This window comes from Tyto alba, unplaced genomic scaffold (assembly GCF_018691265.1).
Source record: "Tyto alba isolate M040663 unplaced genomic scaffold, T.alba_DEE_v4.0 Super-Scaffold_1000006, whole genome shotgun sequence".
In the NCBI taxonomy this organism is placed as follows: domain Eukaryota; kingdom Metazoa; phylum Chordata; class Aves; order Strigiformes; family Tytonidae; genus Tyto; species Tyto alba.
This window is the reverse complement of record NW_024881272.1, coordinates 11,075,583-11,098,511: the sequence shown is the minus strand read 5'-3', so window position 1 is coordinate 11,098,511 and position 22,929 is coordinate 11,075,583. Positions and strand designations below refer to the sequence as shown.

The 22,929-nt window shown below is 36.7% G+C and overlaps 1 long non-coding RNA gene across 7 annotated transcripts in view; it reads left to right on the top strand.

The window, feature by feature from the left end:
* Positions 1 to 22,694, top strand: part of LOC116963498 — a 65,779-nt gene extending 43,085 nt beyond the window's left edge. For 4 of the 7 annotated variants that reach the window (XR_004408211.2, XR_004408208.2, XR_004408210.2 and 1 more), the window contains 4 exons: positions 19,163 to 20,899; positions 21,554 to 21,627; positions 21,711 to 21,782; positions 21,867 to 22,694. This is a non-coding gene — a long non-coding RNA (uncharacterized LOC116963498). Of the gene's footprint in view, positions 1 to 7,696; positions 7,762 to 19,162; positions 20,900 to 21,553; positions 21,628 to 21,710; positions 21,783 to 21,866 lie in introns of all 7 variants that reach the window. The other 3 variants (XR_004408212.2, XR_004408207.2, XR_004408209.2) reach the window with 3 other exon arrangements.
* The last annotated feature ends 235 nt before the right edge of the window (positions 22,695 to 22,929 follow it).

Sequence of the window (22,929 nt, the reverse complement as noted above, 5' to 3'; positions counted from 1 at the left end):
TAAACACCATAGCTTTTGATGAAATTAGTTCTGTGTACTACTATAGTAAAAGTATAAAGAAGTATATTCAAAAGCCAACGAGGACAAAGAAAACATAGTCATGACTAATCACAATAGCGGATTCTGTACTGAATGTGTGAACGGGACATGAGTTAGGCAAAACACGAGTAGCCTCCCTTTGCCTGGGATCTTTGTAGTGACACAAGCCAAGCGATCCAAACAGAAAATGTCTGTCTGTGCTAGGAGGAAGGGAAGAAGTAAAACACCACAAAAACAAAAACTGCTTTCCTTGTGAAAGAATGGTAACTTGGGACAACATTTGGCATCACAAGTTCAAAGGGCTATTTTATCTGCATTGTAAGCACAGACCCAGAGATTTTACAGTATTCCTGTCTCCATGCTATTGCTTTTTGTGCCATTAATGGCATTTAAATTATAGACCTGCTGCAGCCGTGTAGTCAAAACACCACATCACCCGATGAGACACTGTATTATAATGTCAGTGTGTCTGTGTTTTAACTGTTCTTTCATTTACTGTACTTCTCGTCAATTACCCTCTTTCTCTGCCAAAGAATAGATGCAAGAGACAAGTCCATCTTTAGACTTCACTGAAATTTCTTACTCAGACAGCTGCAACAGTTCATTTATCACACTGCAAAGACCCCTGTTTACACCAATGAAATTTTAGAGGCACAAATAGTACAGAGCCAGATTAAAAAACATTCATGGAGAATTAAAAATGAACACATAGGATACGGTTAGAGAGTCAGATAGAAATAATGTGTTTTAAACAAATTAACTTCTAAACGATATCAGGTGGAATTTTTTATTTTTTTTTTTTTTTAAATAGGAGGTGTTTTTTGTTCCGACTTTCAGTAAAATATTCCAGATATACTGAAACACTGTTTCACTGTTTTCCAGAAGCAGGTATTTGTTGATCTCTGCATATATACAGTTATTCACAATAACAAATACTGATTAAATAACAATTTGCACATTGATGGCATGTTAAGAGATAATGTATTAAAATTTCTAAACGATTGCATGACAAAATCCGAGACATTTATTTTTCTAAATTATTCTAACAAATTAAACTAAGTCATACGAAGTCACTAACAGAGCTAGGTACTGAATTGAGATTTTTGGCCTGCATGTAAAGCTTTTTTTTTTTTCATCTCAACCCCCCCCCCCCCCCCCCCCCCAAGAAGCTGTTTCAGTCACAAATCTGCTTGGGGGGGTAGAGCACAGGGGGGTCTGGTCCTTACAGCCCTCAACAGCCAGCTCCACTTAAGATGAAAGGATTTATCTATTTAAGGAAGAATTTAAGATTTCATGATTTCTTATTTTCTGCAATGTAAAGTACATTCAGTTCATCAGTCTGAACACTCAGACCCTCAGGTTAGTGAAGTTAGAGTTTGAAAGTATTAACACTAAGAAAAAAAACAAATTACATTATTAAAATACACTCAGGTAGTTTTCTTCTATATTGGCTTATTTCTTATTTCTATTGCCATATGCAGAATAGTGATTTTTGCTTGTTAAAGTTAAAGGCATAGTCTCAATTCAGAAGAGCCAAATCCCAGGAATCCATGAAGGCTTTTGAGCATGTTCTAAACTTGCCAAAACTATATAGGAAAAGTGAACTTATTCAACAATTTAATTAAACTTTTAGATTTGCTTCCACTGGGCAGGAAGGGAGTGAATAGAAAAAAAAAAATCAGCCTACAATTTTCTTTTGAAATGTAGAAATTATTTTAATTTTTTCTTAAATGAAAGTAGTATTTTAAGAGTGACCTAGCTTTTTAATTTCTTTTATTTTTCCCTCCCATGTAATGTCTTTTATCTCCCCCTACACTCCATTTTGAACATCATCCTGAGCTACTACAATTTGGCATTGGATAGCCAAATGAAAGCAAAACACAACTCCCCCCAGCTATTCACTCATCCCTTCTCACAGTCAAACAACTGCAACAAAAGGCTCACCACACTGCAGGCATTGGAGAAAAATATGTACACGTATGAAGATCCCAAATGTAATTTTTTTCTAAAGTGTCAATAGTCAAAAAGATGTATTTATTATTCCTGACCTTTAGAACAGAAAGCTCAGAGCATCCTTCAGATATACAAGTTATTCTCAAATAGCTGACAAAAACCATGTAGAAGTAGATCTACCTTAAAATCTTGAGATGTCTGAAGTAATTTTACCAATGGAAGTACCTCTGAAGCAGTTCTATCAAGCCTCATCAATATATACTCAGAATAACCAAAATCAGAGAGACTCCTGAAGTAAGTGAGGTCAGAAAGGATCTCAATACTTCACCTAGGTCCAGTGTCCTGGTCAAACCAGAGCAAAACCTGGCATTATTTTGTGCCGGGGGTCTTCTCCAATCAATCTTTAAAAATCACCAAGAATGGAGATACCAGCCTCTGCTGACATGTCAGTAATAATCTGAGGTAAAATTTTAAACACTTATTAAATAACAACTCCACATATAGGCAATCATCAGACAATGACTAAAGGGGAAGAATATCTACATTTTAGCTACAGTATTTAACTGTTCTTCATGACTTATGGTCTCCTTTGTAAAAAGAAATAGCTGCGGTATGTCAGATACTACCCCGTGGTAACTCCTGGTAAATGCTCTCAATTTAGTCTAGACCACTATGTAACCATACATGAAATGACAGCAATGATCACTGAATCTAGTCATAGATTATCCTTTGAAAATACTTTTAGTTTTTGCATCATTTTAATCTGACCAGTCATCAATGACGTACTAACATTTAGTTTCTTTTAAATTAACATCATTAGCTATAACTCCCTCAAAGTCTCTTCAGAAGTTGGTACAGTTGGCCTGGATTCGATTCATTCCAAGTACTGATGGTTTGGTTCTGATGATTTAATCTGAACACCGTCCTTGCACAGAAGTAATTAGCCTTTCCTAAATTCAAATCTAAATGTCAGCATAAACATTCCCATTAAACTTAATTGAGAGCAAAGTAAAGTAACATTAGTCCCTTTTGGAAATCTACTCAGAAGACACACTGTTTAGCCCAAAGCTACCCCTGAAACAACTCACTGTTTTTAAGTGAATATGACAACCCTGCAAAAGTATCTGTTAAAAGATGCTAGATCTGATTACTTAAGAACTGGAGATCTGAATAGTTTGATTCCTTTAGTTGCTTCAATAAAGATTTTGGTCTCTAGCTCTTAAATAAGGGTAAAAATACTAGGTATTCTCTTCAGACATCTGCCTGGAAAGGTATGCTATTACATGCCAAAGATTTAATTCATGCTTGACCCCTAGCAGGCTGTAATTTGTGTTTCAGGTATAAAATGAAAGAGCTTACTGGGGAAACATTAGAATACATGCCCCTTAATCTCTGCTCTGAACTGGAAAATCAGGACCATTTTTAAACTTACTGGTACGTCCCTGTTGACCTCATAGATATTCACTGATTATTGTGACCAAATAGGGAGAGGACTGCACATTTAAATACAAACTAAAACTAAGTGAGAATGATCTGCACCCTCTGTATCCCTTCTTATGAATCACAAGTCTCAATGGACTATATATTTCCATGATTGTCAGGGATATTAATGATTAAATACATTCCATTTTATACCTTGTTATATACGTATTTTCATATCTTCTTGCTTTTTAAATCCAAGAAAAATACCATTTATTATTCTATTTAGGATGTATCAAAATTAAATAGGTATACTACTTCTCCGATACATGTAATCTGCAATACTTGTATAGGAAGACACAAAATTAAACACTTAAGTCTGTACATTTTCAAGCAGATATTATTTATGGAGTGCTGATGGAAACAAGCCTTTGCCTCTGAACTACATAGAAAGTTTTTGCTCTGGGAGGTCCAGCAAACAGACGGAAATATTTGATGCTGTAAAATCCTTTTTCACTCTTTGCCATCAAAAAAGTCTATTATGCTTATGTCTCACAAGATTCCCCTTTATCCAGATCTGCTTACATGTAGTCATGTTTACATGCTTCCATTTGGCCTGTTTCCTCTAAATAAATTCCTTGTCTTCCATTTTTCAACTTGCATGCAAGAGTAGCACTACTGTCTGAAATACCTAATTTGTGTATTCAGAAGTCCATCCATACATATTCAATCACTGCCTTGCATAGTCAAGTAGCAAACACCTATATCCAGAGACATGTGATGGGCCTGAAGGGGATAATGAAATAGAAACTATCTGTCCACTCTGGGCTTTTCACTGCTTATCATCACTCAAATGCATAGGGCTGTAGAGAAACTTGTAGCTGGGCTACCAAACCTGTGATTTTTAAGTAGCACTGTAGATTTAGTGATACGAAAACCAAATGAATTAGAATAAAATTTAAGCTACCACAGTAGAGAGAGCTTCCATATCAGTTTAATAATTACTTTTATAATCAGATAATTTGCCATAGATACTCTCTCTAGAGTGAACATGAATTAGCATAATCTGTGAACTATTTAGCTGAGCTCATCCAGAGACCTCTTTTTAAACTGTAAATTTTGACACATTTTTAATCACATACCTGGCAGTTAAAATATTCACTTTTCATTAAATACCCAAGTCTGATTTGAAAAAAATGTGGAGTGCCATACTTCAGGAGGAAAGAAACAAAAAACAATCCCCGAAAGACTTCCCAAACCCATAGAAACATCTGTGCCTGCATTCTGGTCCTTAAAAAAAATGCCTCTATTGCCTGATCTAGGACAAGCTTTCTGATTATTTTTTTTTTCCAAACATAAGAAGACTAAGAAACTATATGAATACAGTATGATGAAAAAGCCAAACCTAAATAGAATCACATCTCAAGTGAATATCTGTGACAAGTTTAACAAGAAATTATTTAAACAGTGCACCAAGTTATCTTCAGTTTATAATTACCAATTTGTCATAAGCCACAGACACATAAACCCTTGTGATGCAATCTACATTGCCACAGTTCACATCATAAGCTATTATTTCCCTTATCCCAACATATTTCTGAGTTATCATTAGAGTCCAGCTGGAAGCACGCTTCAGTTGCCAACTAGTATTCCCCCATAAACTCTTCCTCCCCAAGAAATGAAAATGTAGGACAGTGCTGCAGTGGTGGTAAAAACAGCAGGGAAGGTGAAAGGAAGAAATACATTAGCAGAAACAGTAGCTCTACCAGACCTGTATTAGGCAGGATCCATCTTAAGTCATAACAGCTCTTCAACTGCACCGCATCATAAGCTATTGCACACCACACCTCTCACAAGAATAGGCACGTTTTCCATGTTTCTGCACCCAGTCTCATTTTACATAAGCAACATTTGTTCTCCTTCATTGTCTCAAATTAACGAATGAAAAAAATCAAATGAAAGTCAGCAAGATTCATACCATAACACATTTTTACAATTAGTTTTTCCAAGTATCTCCATAGGCATCTAGAGAGAAGTAACTAGATTATTTTTTACTACTTGGTCTTCTGAATAATAAACCAAAAACATCAGCATAAAGTTTCAGTAATAACGGAGTCTAACAACATAATCAGGTAGAACATGGATAAGGAAGCTCAAAACGCAGTTAACTCCTTCCAAAGTCAATTGAAAAAGAAAACCCCTTCTTAGAAAATCCCCATCTAAAAAATAAAACCCCCCTTTTAAAGACAGACTCTAGTTGGCATACTCAGAGTAGAAGAGAACTGCATAGAACTTTTTAAGGTTCAGCTTTGCAGATAAGCAGGGCTTAAGACTCACATACATTGAAGGTGGATCTTAACATCAAAATAGAAGTTATCGAAGTTTGTAGGTTTTGATTTTGTTTTTTTGGTGTTTTGGGTTTGCTTTTTTTTTTTTTAAAACACACACAGGAGAAAAAGTGCCTTGAAGGTTATAGGTTGCTCCCACTAGTAATTCTCCATATTAGAGATCCTAAACCAAGAAATCTCTCTCAGAGCTCTTTCCCAAGAACTTGTAAGATATAATAAACCTTCAGTTTTCATCTGGGCCATCCAACTACTTGCTGGCAGACTAACCAATAGAAATAAACTCTGCAGTTTGGTAGATACGAATATTTTCTTTTATCTTCTCAGGTTTACTTTTAGTGTGGCTGAGTTAAAAGCTAATCTGCATTCTGAAGATCCTTCTTAAGCCCTCAAATTCGTATGTTAACATTTTAAGTGATATGCATATATACTGGGTTCATACATTATGTGTCTAGAATTAGCAGTTGACACTAAACCCTTTGATAATGGAAACAGACTTTGTGGGTCTGGTTTACCTGCTAAACCTCTTTCTGGAGAGCTATCCAACTGGAGAAAATGCATCCCGAATACAGATTTCTTGGCTGTGCTGTGTCACACATCACCCAGGAGCTGTCACTGCAGCAGAAGGAGCAAAATCAAGTTAGGCCTAAAAAGAAAGCAGAACATCCAGCAATGAATATATTAGCTTCTTAGTTAAGAATAAAAGTCAAGCAAAACTCACAATCATTACATCCATTTCCTAATTGGGAAGGGCAGGGGGTAAGGGAAGCCATGAAGATAAGTTAGAGCAAGCAAAGGACTGAAGTTATAGAAATAATAAATATTGAGTTATCTAAGCTTCTATACCCAAAATACCGATAGAGATTTATATCTAGGCAGCTATAGATATTGCTTAAAGAACTACACATATAACAGGACTCTCAGAAGTCCGCAGGTTGAAGAGAGTGCTCCTAAATTAGGTGGGGGAATAGGGAGTCACAGGCCTAGAACTGCAGCCTTGAAACTCTAGGTTTAATGTTGCTGCCTTTATAGCACAATGACCAGGAACTCTCTCCTGGAGGTTGGCCCTGAAAACACTCCTCTCCCAACTGACAAAGGAGCAGGCACTTTCACTGCCACCTTCCTCAAGGAATATCTTACCCACCCAGGGCATGGAAGACCTGCTTTACCAATCGGATTTTGAACCCAAATCTCCCTGCTACCTATGACCAGCTACTCTGAGCGATGCTCTCAAATGCCTCCTCAATCAGTTTTCACAACTTGCAAGGAACATTTAAATATTGAATTTGCAATAGAGAATATTCCCAGCTACAGCTTGGTAACTGAGACACCAACCTCCCTCATCCTTAGGAATTGCTCCAATGACTGCTCATAGGAGCCGAAAGCACAGGGGAAAGGAACCTCATGCTCTTTTAGCCTGTTGTGCAAGACATGCTGAAGTGAAGCCAGCAGGGCACTTCTGCATAGCAGTGCTCAGCGCCAGCCTGGCCTAAGCAACAGGGAGTTCATCTGGCAGATACTTTGGTAGCCAGGGACTATGGACACCTCCATCGCGAGACAAACACAAAATAGGGTGTTTTGAGGATTCAGATTTTGAATTTAGGTACTGTGTGGTAGACAAGCACCTAAGCCAGCTGTGGAATGCATTTAAGCAAAATAATGCAGCTTGATCGGGTTTACACACTAGGCTAATTTTGTAATGATTGTTTTAAATTCCTCCTAGAAATTATTTGCATATGGTAAGCATGATTGGAAAAGTCGTTCTATTCTTTATTATGCAATCAAATGGATTTGGTATTTTTGGAAAGGCCCCTGGATGCTATATAAACTGGAAATACCATGAAGATGCATTTACAGTTGTGAAAGAATTTGTTTGCACATTAGCTTCAGCATTACTTTTACTGATTTTAGTTTTGATACTACACCATTTTAATTTTCAGTATGCCAGCTCTGTACAAACATCATCTGGGTGGTGAAAGCTCGGGGCAGCTGGACTGCTTTACAGGTACTCTGCTGGTTGATTTTCTTTGCAGTGCAAGGCAGTTTGATGTAGATGTTTAGGCTTAATAGGCAGCAAAACACTTTGTTTAAAATAGAAAAATATCTAAATTCACTAAGCTTAAGTCTTGGCAAGTAAAGAACAGAATGACAAATACCACAGCAGCTGACCATAAAGACATTCCATGTAATAGAAAACATCAATGGGGAAAAAAAAATAGGACCTTGCAACCACCTGAGACCAGAGACCAGTTTAACTCCTTATTCGTGCAAGATGGCAAGACACTTCTTATGTAACAGCAACTTCAGATGGCGTTTTTAAAACCTGCCATCCTCTCACCAAAGAACAGAAGATTAGACTTCTGCAGACTCTGAAAGACAGGGAGTGGAGCCAGCAGCAATATTTAGCACGGAGTGACTGATTTCTGGCACCATCTAGCTTCTCTGCATCAGGAATCTGGCAGCCTGGTAGGTACTTTTCAAAGATGCTGATTGAATAGGCAATACTAGAGCTATACAAAGGCTCAAACCATCACAAGAAGGAATGAGAAAGAGTAGGTCTTAAGCCCCAAGATATTTCAATTTAGAATTTTTCCTTTTTTTTTTTTTTTTTTTTTTTTAAATAAGGATGGGGGGGGGAACCTGGGCAGAATGCCAGAGCCAATGGAATGCACACCCTGTTCAACATTCAGCTTCTGACTATGCATCTCTGACAAGCATCTATAATATATATCAAACACATTAGGCACAAAGAAGCCATAACTCAAGAAAGACTGTTACTTCTCATTTCATGGAACAGTATAATCTGCAAAGTACAGGGTTTCTTTGACCCATAAAACTATCCCTGTTTCCACTCAGAATTGTAAAACTCCAATGAGTTTTTGTAATTATAAAGAAAGTGAATTTATACTCATTCACTATGTGTACAAGGAGTTTTGAACTATATACATCCCAACTCATCACCACCAGGTCTGTATGGAAAATTGCTGACCATTTGAGAAAAGCAGCCATGTTTTGTTGCTGAACAGCAAAATGGAACCAATTGATGTGATGCACAAATTTTGAATGATTGTGCATTATAAAATTCTGCAGAAACATATTTACTCATTAGCATAAAGACCTTACACCTTGGGAAGCTAGAAAAGACTACAAATAAGGTTGATTTATATCCTTACTAGAAGAGGAAAGAGCAAAAAAAGTTTACTGGACTACACCAGCCAAAACCAAGCATGCTCTCCAATTTGGAATCTTTTTTCAATTTGCACAGTGAAACTTTCTTTCCATTTGTCTGAAATCACCTGGAACACACTTCAACATCTAATTCCTTCGCATTTGGTTTACTCAGTATAGGCCAAAGCAAAGCAAGGATTCTCAAATGCATGGCCAACCCAACTCCCTTTCTCATTTACTTGGTCTTTTCAACTGCGTGCATACACAGATAGTGAAATACAAAATTAGCTATGTTTACATACAACCACTGCATAGAAGTTTCCTAATGGAAAAAATGGAACATAGTTACATGCTTTACCCTATAATGCACTTAAAGTGGTATTTCTCTGCCTGTACCTCAGTGTCTTGTCTTGGCTTAACATATTCAGTCTGTATAGACACCTTTTCTCAGTAAAGGGTTATACTGCTGTTGATTCATTCACGATCAGCATTTGTGTTTTGTAATCTCATCCAATAACTGAAATGTAAACGCAAGGGAGCAAACAAATAGCTGCCTATTTCTTTTAATTGTATTTCAAAGGTTTTTCTTTTAAAGCAGTCTTACATTCTCTTCTCCCTAGATATTTAGGTTTTTTTAGACTACATTTTTTTCATTTTTTGATTATACAAGACTATGAAGGACCATATATTTTCCACAGCGTAGGAACAGCTGATGTCTGAACATTAGAAAGTCAATATTTGGTGTGGCACTAACAAGAGTATCCAAGTGGGAAGGAATTTCAGGATTTAGATCTGAGTAAGAACTCAAATGAACTCAATCTGAACTGCAGGCAGAAGGCCAAACTGAAGTTCGAAACTACACTCGAAGTCAGCACCTGTTATCTGAAGACAGATTAAGTTCATTGAACAGTTACAGACTGAAATGGAAGAGCAAGTAAAACAAAATTAGTTAATGGGAGCAAACCAGAGAACATGTCCATTTTCAGAAAGGAAAATTGAGACAACTGTCAACAGCCTATAAGTTGGATGTCTGTTAATGGTTTTATATTAAGTCACATGTTATTCAATCATAATTACTATAACGTGTGTCTACATAGTTTGGATGAGCCAAAGGTACCAGAACTAAATAATCTTAGGCTATTGCGTAATATTAATCTGAAAGATACATTGCATTGAATTTAACACATTTCTGTGATATTCTAGCACTCAGATTGAACTTTTCAGTGGTGCACAAAAAAGCACTGGAAATTTTAGTAGAAATTCGACTGAGTGTCAAGGGAAGGGGTCTTTAATAATCCCTCGGTCCTTTTGAAATACCCTGCATGAAGTTTCAGGGTAACGTACTGTTTTAGAAAACCTAGTAGGTAGTTTTCTAGAAAGTAGTAAAGAACTTTCACTAAGCCCTTCTCCCTGCCTTTTTCCTAATGAGCTCTTATGCACAACCATCCCGAAGCAGACTTGGACATGTGTAAATACACACATCACAGAAAAAGCTCTTGTGCCAATTTGTTTTAGTGGCAGCGTGCCCAATCTGAAATTGTCTGCCCCATAGCTCTTTAAGTTAAATGATATCATGAGTTTGATTGAAGATGTTATGTCATTGGTCGTGCCCTCTTTCTAGAAGGCAGCTCTGCTTTTTTCTTCTACATAAAGTTAGTTTTCCTGGCATGCACATATGCAAACTTCCCCCACAAAAAAGGTCAGACATGACCTTCCTCTCCTGTATTCTCATATACAAATAAAATATGTTGTAAACTTAGCCAAAAACAAAGGAAAAACCCACATCCAGCAAGTACTGGGTTTGTGCGAATATTATCAGAAGACACATATACTATGCAGGTAACCAAATATAAACAGCTGAATGCAATTCTGATCCTAACATCAGGAACCCAAAATAGGTGCCTGAGATTAAGCCTTAGAAAGAAGGCAAAGAACAGAAGAGAGGGAAAAAGTGTTAAAAATATTATAGGAATGGGGTAGTGCTACCCTTATTTTGGATATTCAGGAGGAGTTTGTCATGACTACAGTAGCCCACTCCCTTTTTGCACTGAATAATTCCCAGCATTTATGTATCACCACATCTCAGATACACATATTGAGGACTTAACTTTCTAATTTTGCAAGCGTGAGCAGAGAGAAGGAAGGTGAGAGCAAGAAATACCCATAAGCTTCCCCTCCCCCTTTGCCCTCATTACTGGACAATATTTTTCACCAAATACTTGAAGAATTCACTGCCTCTGCAATAGAGGAATGAGAAGACTGCAAGGAGATGATTGATTTGCATAAGCAGCAAAAGTTATTTTTTTATTTCATACTTTAAAAATATATTTTATATGTAAATTTTTCAAATAGTGTGGGTGAAATTGCAGTTCCATAGAAAAAAATGACCAGTATTTGTCACTATTATTGCCTCATTAAAAGGATTTCATATATTAGAGAAGAATTGAGATCTCAGAAACCATTTGTCTCCAATTTCCTTCCAGTTTTTGCCCTAGGAGAGGTGGAGCAAATGGCTAAGTATTTTAGCTGTTTTCATTCTTTTTCCTCACTTCACTGTGTCTTACATTATATTAGCAGTGCTATGAACAGCATATGACAATAATATTGAGCTCTTATGCAAGACATTCAGACTGGACCCTCATATGCCAATTACGTGTGATCCACACTTTACAACAAGAAAAATAGGTTCCAGAGACATGAACAGGCCATATCCTTTATTTGGTCATATTATATTCTTCCTTCCATCCTATTCGCTAATTTATTTCTTCCTCTGTCTCCCACAGCCTTTAGGGACAGTATTTGGAACCTTAAACCAGTTTAAATCAATGGGATGAGGTCAGCCATCAGATCCATGGGACCGGCAAGATTCGAACATATTTATCCCAAGTCCAAGTGCAGTGTTCTATTCAGACAGCTATGCTGCCTGCTAGTTATCAGGTTGAACTGAAAACAAAAGTTATATTAAAAGACAGCAGGATCATTATTTCGCCCTTCTGCCCACCTCCTCAAGTGCCTGAGGTCATTTTCCACAACAAAAATGAAAGCCCTTCTTGGAAGTGTTTTTGTGCTAAACAGCAGTGGTTAATTTCTTGCAACTAATTAGTTATTCAAGTGAAAGTATAATGATCCTCCAACATGATTGAAAGTGCTTCAACCGAGTTTCCTGCTAACAGCATACTTCTAGAAAAGACGTAATAAATCAGCAGGGTTATGGAAATCTTTAAACAAAGCAAGTCTACGACAGGAACCCATTAAAGATATAGCTATGTAATATTTATGTACCTAGCTGACTTGTGCTTTTAACCTAGCACTTTCAGCTATAGCTTTTTAGCACCTGGGCCGTATTTACTAAGAACAAAATTCACTTTATCTGCTAAAAGCCAGAATAATGTCTCTGCATTAGGTGTTTGGAGTATAGAGTTACCATAGGACTAAAGTCATGGAGCCTTCTCACCAAATGGAGTTTCATTCCGATTTTTCTAAAGAAAAAATACAAACAGACCACCTTTAAGCAGCACAGAAATTTTAACGTGTGAGCCTCAAACTCCCCGATTACCCTCAGCAAGAAAACCTAAACAAGAAGGGTTTTTATAAATCAAAAAAGGTATTGATGCAGAAACAACATTTCTCAGAATAGCCAAGGTCACCTACAATTGTTCAAGATTATGATTTGTTGATTAGGAATGGTTACTGAGATGGTAATGATCTTTACCATCTGCTGACTGCATAAAATACCATCCACTTACTCCAAAAACTATTAATTCGTTACAGGTTAAGTGTTTACATGTATTAGGTACTGCAAAAAAGCAAAACCTAGTTGTGTAGAAATACATTTTGATTAAGTTTGAGCCTTCTGGATGTTACAGATGTGCAAATACGATCCCCTTAACTCTTAGGAGAAACATTTCCTTCTCTTCCATCACATTAAACTATGTCTGCATGTGTGTTTACATGTATTTAACACACATATAAGCATACATGAAGTAAAAGGAGTGTTTTAATAACCCCCTCTTGATTTGGCTATATATGCTTTCCTTCATCCCATTCACTCATTTACTTCATTGCCAATCTTCCAGTCAGCCTTCCCATGGTCTTGAGACAGAACGTGGATTCACAAACCAGTTTCAGTCGAGGTCCCAAAAACATCATTTCCTGGACTACCCTTCCTTACTGTAGCAGTCAGTTGCAAAAAGGGAGATCTCACTGCTGTGGGGTTGGAAAAGGGAAACTTCAGGAAGGGATGTAGGAACTGCAGTTTCCCAGACCTCTGGGAGAAAGCAATAGAGTTATAAGAATTTAGCAGAAGGGGATTGAAGGACAGAAAAGGAGACCAAACATCACACTCCCCCTTCTCAATAAAATTATCTTCGCTCTCACCATAGGTTTTTGGACCAACGATCACTTTGAACTCACACTTTCTGTTGGAAAAATAAATTAAGAGTCCAGCTTAATTTTGTCAATAGAAAGTTTAAAGTGGTCACTGGAGCACAAAGAGCTTTTCAAAGGCCAGTTGAGCTCAACAGGGACAGGGAGGAGGATGTTGAGACTGCTACAAAAATACAGGCAGATTAAAAACATGAAGGGTACATCATTTTTCAGAAAAGATAAGGCTTTTATAACAGTTACTGCAATCTTGTATCTATTTACTGTGGGCTATTTTTCTTTAGAAGAATATATATTACTTAAAAATACCTTTTCCAAGGCAGAAAATAAGTGTGTGTGTGGGGTGGGGGGGTGGGGGTGGGGTGTTGGTCTTTATTAAAGAAAAAAAAAAAAAAAAAACAAACAAAAAACAAACCAAACCAAGTCCCACAAGAGAAAACAGTAAACGAACTAGACATTTGCTCCCTCAATACACAGGACTATGCTTTGCATTTGTGCTGTAAATCATTGGATCCAGTACAAGTAACTGTACTGCAATGGGTTTTGCTATGCTAAATATTTAAACTGTGTGCCCAGTCCTTCAAAGTCTGAGCTTATTCTGTGTTCAGAGCTTTGTAGGGTCGAGTCAATAGCATATTTGTTTTGAATGGTTGTTCCTAGATAACAGTAACAAAAATCCAGAACTTGTTTACATCATTTAGCATGCCTAAAAGCTTAGCTCAAGACAAAAAAGAAATGAAGCAAGCAGAAAAATGCAGTTCTTCAGAATGGTCTCTGCTGTTGAAAATAAGTTTCACCATCAAAAGGCAAAAAGAATGTTTTGCCAACTTTGGACCAAAACCTGTTTTGTTTTTCAGCTAGAGAAATGACTGGCATAAAAAGACTTCAAGGAATTTCCTCTTCTCCCTGAACATAGCCGTGAGCCTTTCTATTACCCCAGACTGCACATTGTAGTGATTGCAAGATAGGCATATCTTGTGGGTCCTAGGCAGTAGCCTTTATTTAGGAGAGCATACAGAATGTGATGGAGAGTCAAAATGAAACAAATCAATCAACTCCACCAATTCTATGAAAACTTTGTTCCTATCTGAGCAGTACCTCCAGATCTAAAAGACAGATGTTACATCAGCTGTTTAGCAAGTGCCCCTCTACTGTTTTCTTAATTTATCTTGATATCTTAAGAACAAGATTTCACCAACATTTCCACACAGACACCCATGGAGTGTTCAACGACTCTCGAATTGCATCTGTGGTCTAACTTCTGTAAAGTATAGTGATATTTTTAGGAACAAAGATGAAACATAATCTCTCATCTGTTTCAAATTACACATGAGAAATACTGGGTATGTTAACGACAACTAGATTTACATGCACAAATTTCACAAAGGAAAACACAAGAACGCCAAAACACAATTACAACAGCAAAGGAAATAATGCAAACAGGCAATGGTTTACCATCCTTACATTTTCAGAATCACAGTTCTAAGTGCTGATTGCCTTTAGTTAGCATCCAGTACCATGTAATAAATGCAGTTTTTGAAAAAAACATGCTTTTTCATATCTATGTGCTACCTAGAAAACCCCCTATACTTCATCTGGAAGCAGACAGAACTCAAAGGTGCCTCTTTTCCAGTGAAGATGTGATTTCCCCTCTAAGGGCCTGGGGCAGTGTGCCTCAAATGCTAATAGCTTGAGTTGTGTGCAATAGCCCTATATTGTTTATATAGCACTTCACATGTTCAAAGCACTATGAGATATCAGCCATCACTGCACTTTTATGAGGCTGTAAGTATTACCCACTAAACATTAGGGTTCAAATGACTCGCTCTTGATCAAAAGAAACTTTGTGCAGCAGGACCATAATTATTTGAATTTGGTAATTCTCGCAGTCCATTCCTATGGTAACTCAGAAAGAAGAGGGGGATGGGATATTAAAGCCAGTTGCTACTGCACTCTGCTCTAGCAGCGAGATAGCCACATTGAGAATCCCTAAGCTAACTTGCACTCAAACAGCACCTTTTCTGGTAACTTCTAAGAAGGAATTAAAAATCAAAAGCACAAATTAAACAAAATGTTTTAATAGACCTCAAAAATGTTTTTCTGGATGGATGCCATATAGTCACTGTGAAGAACCTAAAATACAACACAGAAACTGTACTGAAATGCTTCAGAAATCCTAAAATTGGGATCCCCATTCATTCTGAAGCAGTTTGGGTTTTTAAAATCACAAGGATTAGTAGGCAAGTTAAAAGTAATCAGCCCACTTTCTGCAGGTAAAACACTGCAATTTGTTGTCTAACACAACTACAGTAGGACTCGACTTTTAGAAATACAGAATATTTTTACCCTCTGTTTTTATACATACTTTCATTCCATGAAAATTCAGTTGCTATGCTGACATTTACAAGTCTAGCCTCAAAATATCAAGTCTCCATACCCATAAAAAGACAAAGGAGATGTTGAAAAACAACCAATGAATCCACAGTCTCTGTTCATATGACAACCAAATAAACGCTTGACAAATGCTAAACAGGATACATCCTGAAGATTCTTTATATCTGAAAACACTCATGTAAAAAATACTAACATTGAGGTGGAAGACAAACAGAATAAGAAAACCCTTATCCTCTGCCTTTCAATCCAGCACCCATCCTATCATGCAACACTGTCTTTACCACATCTTACATTTTAACTTGTATGCAGTCTTGGTTTCCACACATACCATATGTTTTCTGAGTGCAGCTTCACAGTTATTGGCCTTAGAATCTTGCCTGCAGGATTATATGGGAAATAGATCATACTACTAAGACAAAAATTTAAACTGCTACACAGAATCCAGATTCATCAAATAAGAAAAGGATGCTTGTTTAAGGCTGTTATAGGAAGGGTAAGGGTAAGAAATTCCCTTCAAAGGCAGTAATGAGAACAGAGAATTACTAACAGAACCTCTTGTGTTTTAGCCAAGTTGATCATGTTGCTCTTAGTATTTACCCCCTTTATCACACAACTTCCGTTTGACATTTTTGGGTACAGACCACACAGAACTATGCCAGACTGCGTTTGCAATGTCTACTGTTTTGACTTACACTGTCTGAAAAGTTAAATTACTGAAATATTTGCTAAAATATTAAAGTTTAAGCATAATGTCAGTAGGTGAGCATTACTTCATGGATATTAATGTAAAAAGCAGTTACCATGCTCCATCTACTGATCTAAAGAACAGATGTTTGCATATGATTTATGGACACTGAAATATGTGCATATCTTCCATAAATAGTAATATGTTCCAGTAACAAAGAGTGGAGAATTGTCATCCAAAAGGCTGGGAAACTGCAGGCAGTATTGGAATTTATTCACCAATTCTTTGGGTTTAAATAAAAAACAAAGCTTATAAGTCCAGTGCTTCAATCCTGTTGTTGGAAAAGCTCTTACAATTTCAAAAAGTACTAACAGGATGAAGTAATAAATTGTAGTCAGGCTCAATGGTTCAGATACAAAAGTCTGCTTAGAACACATGAATGCAACTATGATTTGATAAATAGTAACAATTTGTATTGACTGAGGTACAATAAGTCTAAAGCAGTAAGCAAAAAGCAAATATTGCCTTGGGTATTTTTACATTTAATTTTGTTTTGGAAGTGTCTTTAATATCAAAATTTAACAAAATATTAATCAGGTAAAATTCTAAGGGGCAAAGCACAGTTTTGAACTCCACAATCAAATTATTTCTGGCATTGCAATCAAATATTTGATTGAACTAATATCATTGCTGCTCCTCAATTAACTTGGCTAATCAGCATCCCACCTCATAGCCTGTGTTGTAGACACGTAATATTATCTGATGAGTTTAATTTCAAGAGCACAGTCAACAGCAGACTTACTAAAAACTTAGTCAAAAGCTACAAACACATGAACTAACATACTTGTAGATGTCCTGGTTTCTGGGCCAACAGAACTCTGATAGGACTCAGTGAACTGCAGATTGCTTTGTGATGGCTATGTATGTCAAACAAGTTTTGATTTAGTTTAAAAAACAGTCTTGTGGTTATTATTTCACCTCAAAGTGTTTTCTAGTGTGCCAAGATTTTTCCTCCCTCTTATTTCACGAGTAAGAACTAGGATAATTCTACATAACTTTAGATTTCTTTATACCATAATGTACAAAAAAGCAGCCTTGTAGAATGTGGAATTTAAATGAGGCAATCACAATTTTCCCTCCTGTCTCAGGCTGGCATGCACTAGTGCTTCAAGATGTTATGCAGCTGCTACTTTTCTCCAGAGATGGCTGTACTCCAGTAAATGGTGAAATACTCCCTAAAACATCTTTTTTTTCCAGCAGAGGTTTACAAAGATGTTTCCATAGGTTGAAGGCAATGTGAAAACATTGTGATTGTCTAGTTGAATTTCTTGAAAAACACTGGCTTTGTAATCACTGATAAGTAATTAGGAGGGAGCGGATGCTATACTCTAACGCACCGCAGAAACAATTACAGTTAGTGTTTGTAGAGTACAGTGAGAGTCCTAGACTACATTGAAGGTTATTGGATTCTGTTCTTGCAGGTTTTAATATGACAGTAGAAATGAACACTTTCCATTTTGACAGAAAAAGGACTTCTTATTGAAAGCTGCAGAGGGTTTACTACTTTCAACATATAACTCAAAGGCATCCAGGAATAAATTGAATTTCTAATAACTACAGTCAGTTGGATTTAATTCCATTTGGTGGGAGCAGAGCAGTGTCAATACTTACTGAGATTTAGTATTACTGCTAAATTATTGCAGGTAAAATGTCAATACAACATGAAAATGTGTCATTTGAGAAAGGTTTAATAAAAAGATGAACATGCAACAAAAAATAGAAAAGGTGATAAGAACTGATAACTGATCATTCTACTTCACTTTTTTCCAGATGAGCATCCAGGTGCCAGCTGGTGTAAATGCAGATGCCACTGACCTCAGTGGAGCTGTGTCAGTTTACACTAGCTGAGAATCTGATCCCAAGTGTGTTAGTGCCATTTTTAGACACTTCCACTGGAATTCACTTTTGCAACACAATTAAAAATACATCCATGCAATGCATTTCTTCCTGTCCCCAAGTGTATAACTGAAAGCCTGTTGACAGACTGTGGGAGAGGGCAAGCGGGAGGTGGAAATAGCCAACAACTGTATCCATGAGATAACTGCAATATGAGTATTAACACTATTGTTCCGTTGTCTTTTCTACAAATGAATATTTGCATTCAAAAAGTCTTAACTCCACCTTCCAGTAGTAATTCAATGCCAGTGAAAGAAAAAAGATACTCTAAGCCATGCAGAGTATCTACCATATAACTATGTTAACATACTATTTTAACCAGTGTACAATCTGAATAGACTGTTTTAATGCATCATTAGGGAATTTATCTAAAATCATAAGAAACCTCACAAACCCAAGATCTGTGTATTCACCTAAGTATTTGTTCCTAAGCAGTCTCACTGCTGTACAAGTAGCAAGGTTGTTAGAAGTACTAAAACAGCTGTTTGAAGTAGCCTGCAAGCCAGACCTGTCTGACATCTTTTATTTATATTTCATCAAACATTTATGTGGGGGAGGGAGAAGGAAGAAAGGAAGAGGTGGGGTAATAAGCAGGGCAGAGTAGTACTTCACAGCTCCAGCCACCATTTCTAAGTACGGAGAGGGAGCTTTTATTATTGTTTTACATAAGGCAGCTGTTAAACATGATGTACTGTATAGCAGTTGCCAGTATTAACCAATACAATGAAGTTGAATATATCAAGGACAAAATGGAAAAGCTAACTAATTACAACTGAAGATACAGTTCACATAGCATTAAAGTAATTGTCTGTTTGTGCAGCACAACACCCATATCTTCAATTTAGGTCAGGCCATGAAGAGGAGGAAAAGGACTGAAGACTGAAGATGAGATGCTCTAATTCACACAGTTGCCCTCTGGAAGGACTGGCAAAGGAAGACACTTAAATTAAGTACAGGTCATCAAACAAGATACCTAATCTATTCCTAGAGACAGGCAGCTCTAGCAGTCCAAATCCCTATGGCCTTTACAGCAACACAATGAACTACTTCCTCATGTACCTCTGTCAATTCATGTTAGGTTCCAATTTTTTTAAAGCGATATTTCATGTACATCATGACCCTATTGCTCATAGCAAGGAAAGTGCTTTGGTTTATTTATGACCTACTAACCTTAAATAAAAAAAAAACATACATCCAATCTGAATGTTCACATAAGCCTGCAGATCTGAAATAAAATTTAAAATAAAGCTGGCATGTGTAACAGCTAGCTAAGCCCAGTAAGGGATTTTAAAAAAAATGAAAACCAGATGAGAGAAGATGAAAGCATTTTTACCCTGCATAACCTGCACACATCAGGAATCATGGCTGGAGCTCAGGAACACTTTTTTGTGTTTTTGTACTTACAAGTTTCAGCCTGTTTCAACAGAGGATATGTAACCAAGGAAATACTGATGTTTTTCCATTATGGGGGGTGGGGAGGAAATAATAACCACCTGTGAAAGTAATTCCTTCTAAGATGCAGTCCACCCAGCTGCAAGTTCTACATAGCTCCTCTCCTTGCCCTATACCTAACTGCCAGGTATCAGCCCAGCATGACCCCATATTGAAATATCAAGTGAAAGATGGAAGCAGGGAATAACAGCATAGGAATAAGTACTGAAAGAAATGGTATACAGAAATAAAGTTTATAATAAGGCTGATGTTAAATATGAGCAACTTTAAACCATAAAGTCTATTCCTTTGGCTAGAACAATGTTGAACAGATGCAGATGTACAGAAGACTAATGAGTTGGAGAACCTTATTCTCTCATCATTCATGCTGGTGTAAGGAACTCCTTTCATGGAATTAATTCCTGGAATTAAACTATGGAAAAGCTGGTACAAAAATTGAAAAATAAAAAAAAAAAAAATATCAGGCTTTGGAGATAAAATATTGGCAGCAAATATCCCATGCTTCTGTAGCAGCAAAAAAGAAAAAAATGTTTACTGCCACATTTGGTTAAAATTCAGATATATTCATATAATCAGTGGCCTTCCTAAACATAGAACATCTAATCTACCATAAAGGAGAAAATTAGTTTATTCCATTCTTGTCTAGTTCTCTAACAGGCTATATTAATGACTCTGTCCTCTAGATATATTTGATAGAAAATACAGTTGAGTTAAATCATATAATAAATACATCTACATGAAGAGCAATTAGTTGAAACAGCTAGGACAAAGTCCTTGTCATGGTGTTTGTTTACAAAATAGACACAGGCAGCACACTTATGACCTACATCTTTTGGTGCTTGTTCCCTTTATGCAAGTACAAAGAAATTCAACAAAACCCCCAGCATTCATAAATATTTTTAAATTAATCAGAAATGGATGAGAAAGAGTATAAGACATTTTTTACTAAAGAACGAGGTAGACAAACAACAGAGCATAGAAGCTAATGAATCAGTCACAATTCCAGTGCAGCAAGATAAGAGTGGACCTAGCAAAAAAGAATTCAGACCAGCTGAGCTGCAAGACCACCTTCTTCAGGAGAACTCTGCTCACAAATGAAAATAAGGTAAAATACCTAGGTTACCATGTTTTGCTTTCTGATGCAGCTTCTAAACCCCTTCCCTATAACATGAAAATTGCAACCCTACATGTGTGTGTTTGGGGTTGTTTTAATACTTATATTAAAAATGAGGACAATTGAGTTGGAAAGCTGAGAAAATTGGAAAAATGTTGTGCTACTGTGGAAATTTTTACAAATAAGCTCTTTATGGTATAATGAGATGGACAGTATGCTGCCACCTAAAAAAGACATATGAAAAGAAATTTAGGTCATTAAGTATTCATATACATTCACCTTTTTCTTCCTGAAAATTATCATAACAGGTTCTACATGTATGAAAATTTATACAGAAGTAGCTTTAAGACAGTTATTGAGAAATTAAGCCTTCTTAAATGAAAATGTAGCTTTCATCAATCCTAATCAAGTTCAAATCCAATTGAACGATGTAAGCAAAAAATTTTACTCAACTGGGCAATCTATAATTGGCAACACTGATTCACAGATCTCTTGTCCAGCTCTATTCATATATGGGATCTTGGGTTTTGTTTTGCTGTGAGGTTCAGTTTTGTGAAATAACAGACAACATTAATCCACTTGTGCCTGGATCCCCAACATCTATTGTTAAAGCCTGAATAAGTGAGATATCTTTTCTTTTCATAGAAAGAAGTTTGGAAAACTGCCAGCTCCCTGCACAAAGGCTGAAATAAGATGGGCAGAGAAGGTTGTTGATGTTGGTAAGAGAAAAATTACTGAAGTTACATCATTTGTATGATTAGAATCATTGTGTGAAATTTGATTTTTTCCCCCCTCCTTTCAGACATTTGAGGATGCTGTCAAGTCAATGGAGTTCTGTTGTAGTGGTTGCTTCAGTGAACATTCAACGCTGTCGGTGAGTTTGTAATTAAAGTGAAAACCATCGACCGTTGATTGTACCCTCCAGCTAACCATCCTCCTCCTTACTTCATGCTTTCAGGCCTTAACACCGAAGATAGCAACCTAACCACCACACGATGTTTCTCCCCCACCCTGCCAAGCTTTACAAAAAAGGTCACAATCAACATTCATTGCTGTCGGTGGGTTTAACTATGTGGACAAGCTCACTGAACAATGAATGCAACTGTGGCCCCACATTTTACAGTTGCCGTTGAGAGGAACATCAGCTCCGAAAGCAGTAGTGAGAAGCAAACACTTATAGGATACATTTTCTCTGGTCAAAAAAAACAGTTGGGAATATCCACCTTTTGCTTGCTTGTTTTTAAGTTTAATTCAGCTGACTAGAAAAAAAAAAAAAAAAAAAAAAAAAATCACTGCTTCTTCACGGAATATTATCCTCCAGGGGTTCAGCATCATTGAAAACAAAAATTCTTATTCAGTATGTATGTGGAAATAAATAAGAATACAGAGAATCTTGTGTATATCCACTCCTAAGGGCTCTGAGCCTAAAAGGAAAGAATATTTAAATCTCATTTTAACCAGTTGTTGTGGAATAGTTCAAAAATTTCTTCTACACTTGTCATGACAAAACCAAATGGGAGTTAAACTTCAAGATTCAGATAAAATGTTATGTAAAATAAAAGATTAAGTTTATATGAAACTGATTTTAAGCAGCTAAATAAGTACTATTAGATAGAAAATTACATTTGCCTTCTTTAGGGATCTGAAAGATGACAGATATAAGTATATCCAGAAATAATAATGGAACGGTAATTAAATTATAAAATTACTGTAAACTTTGGGTGCCTATGTCACACTCTTGATATTGCTGATAGTAATAAGAAAATAAAAGTGTAAATAAACCTCACAACTTGGTCCTTATTTCCTTACAACCCTTTATTAACCTGGTCAGACACACAGAAGGACCAGTCTACATTTCTCACATCACAGCCATCCAAGGTAAGTTCTGCCTTTAGATATGGTGCAACTCTGGGTAGCAATTCCTACTGCATAACCTCTAAGTTAAGTAATCATGCAACATTCATATTGTTCCTCCTCATAATGGGGGTGGGAGGGTGGTGGTCTATTAACAATACTGGAGT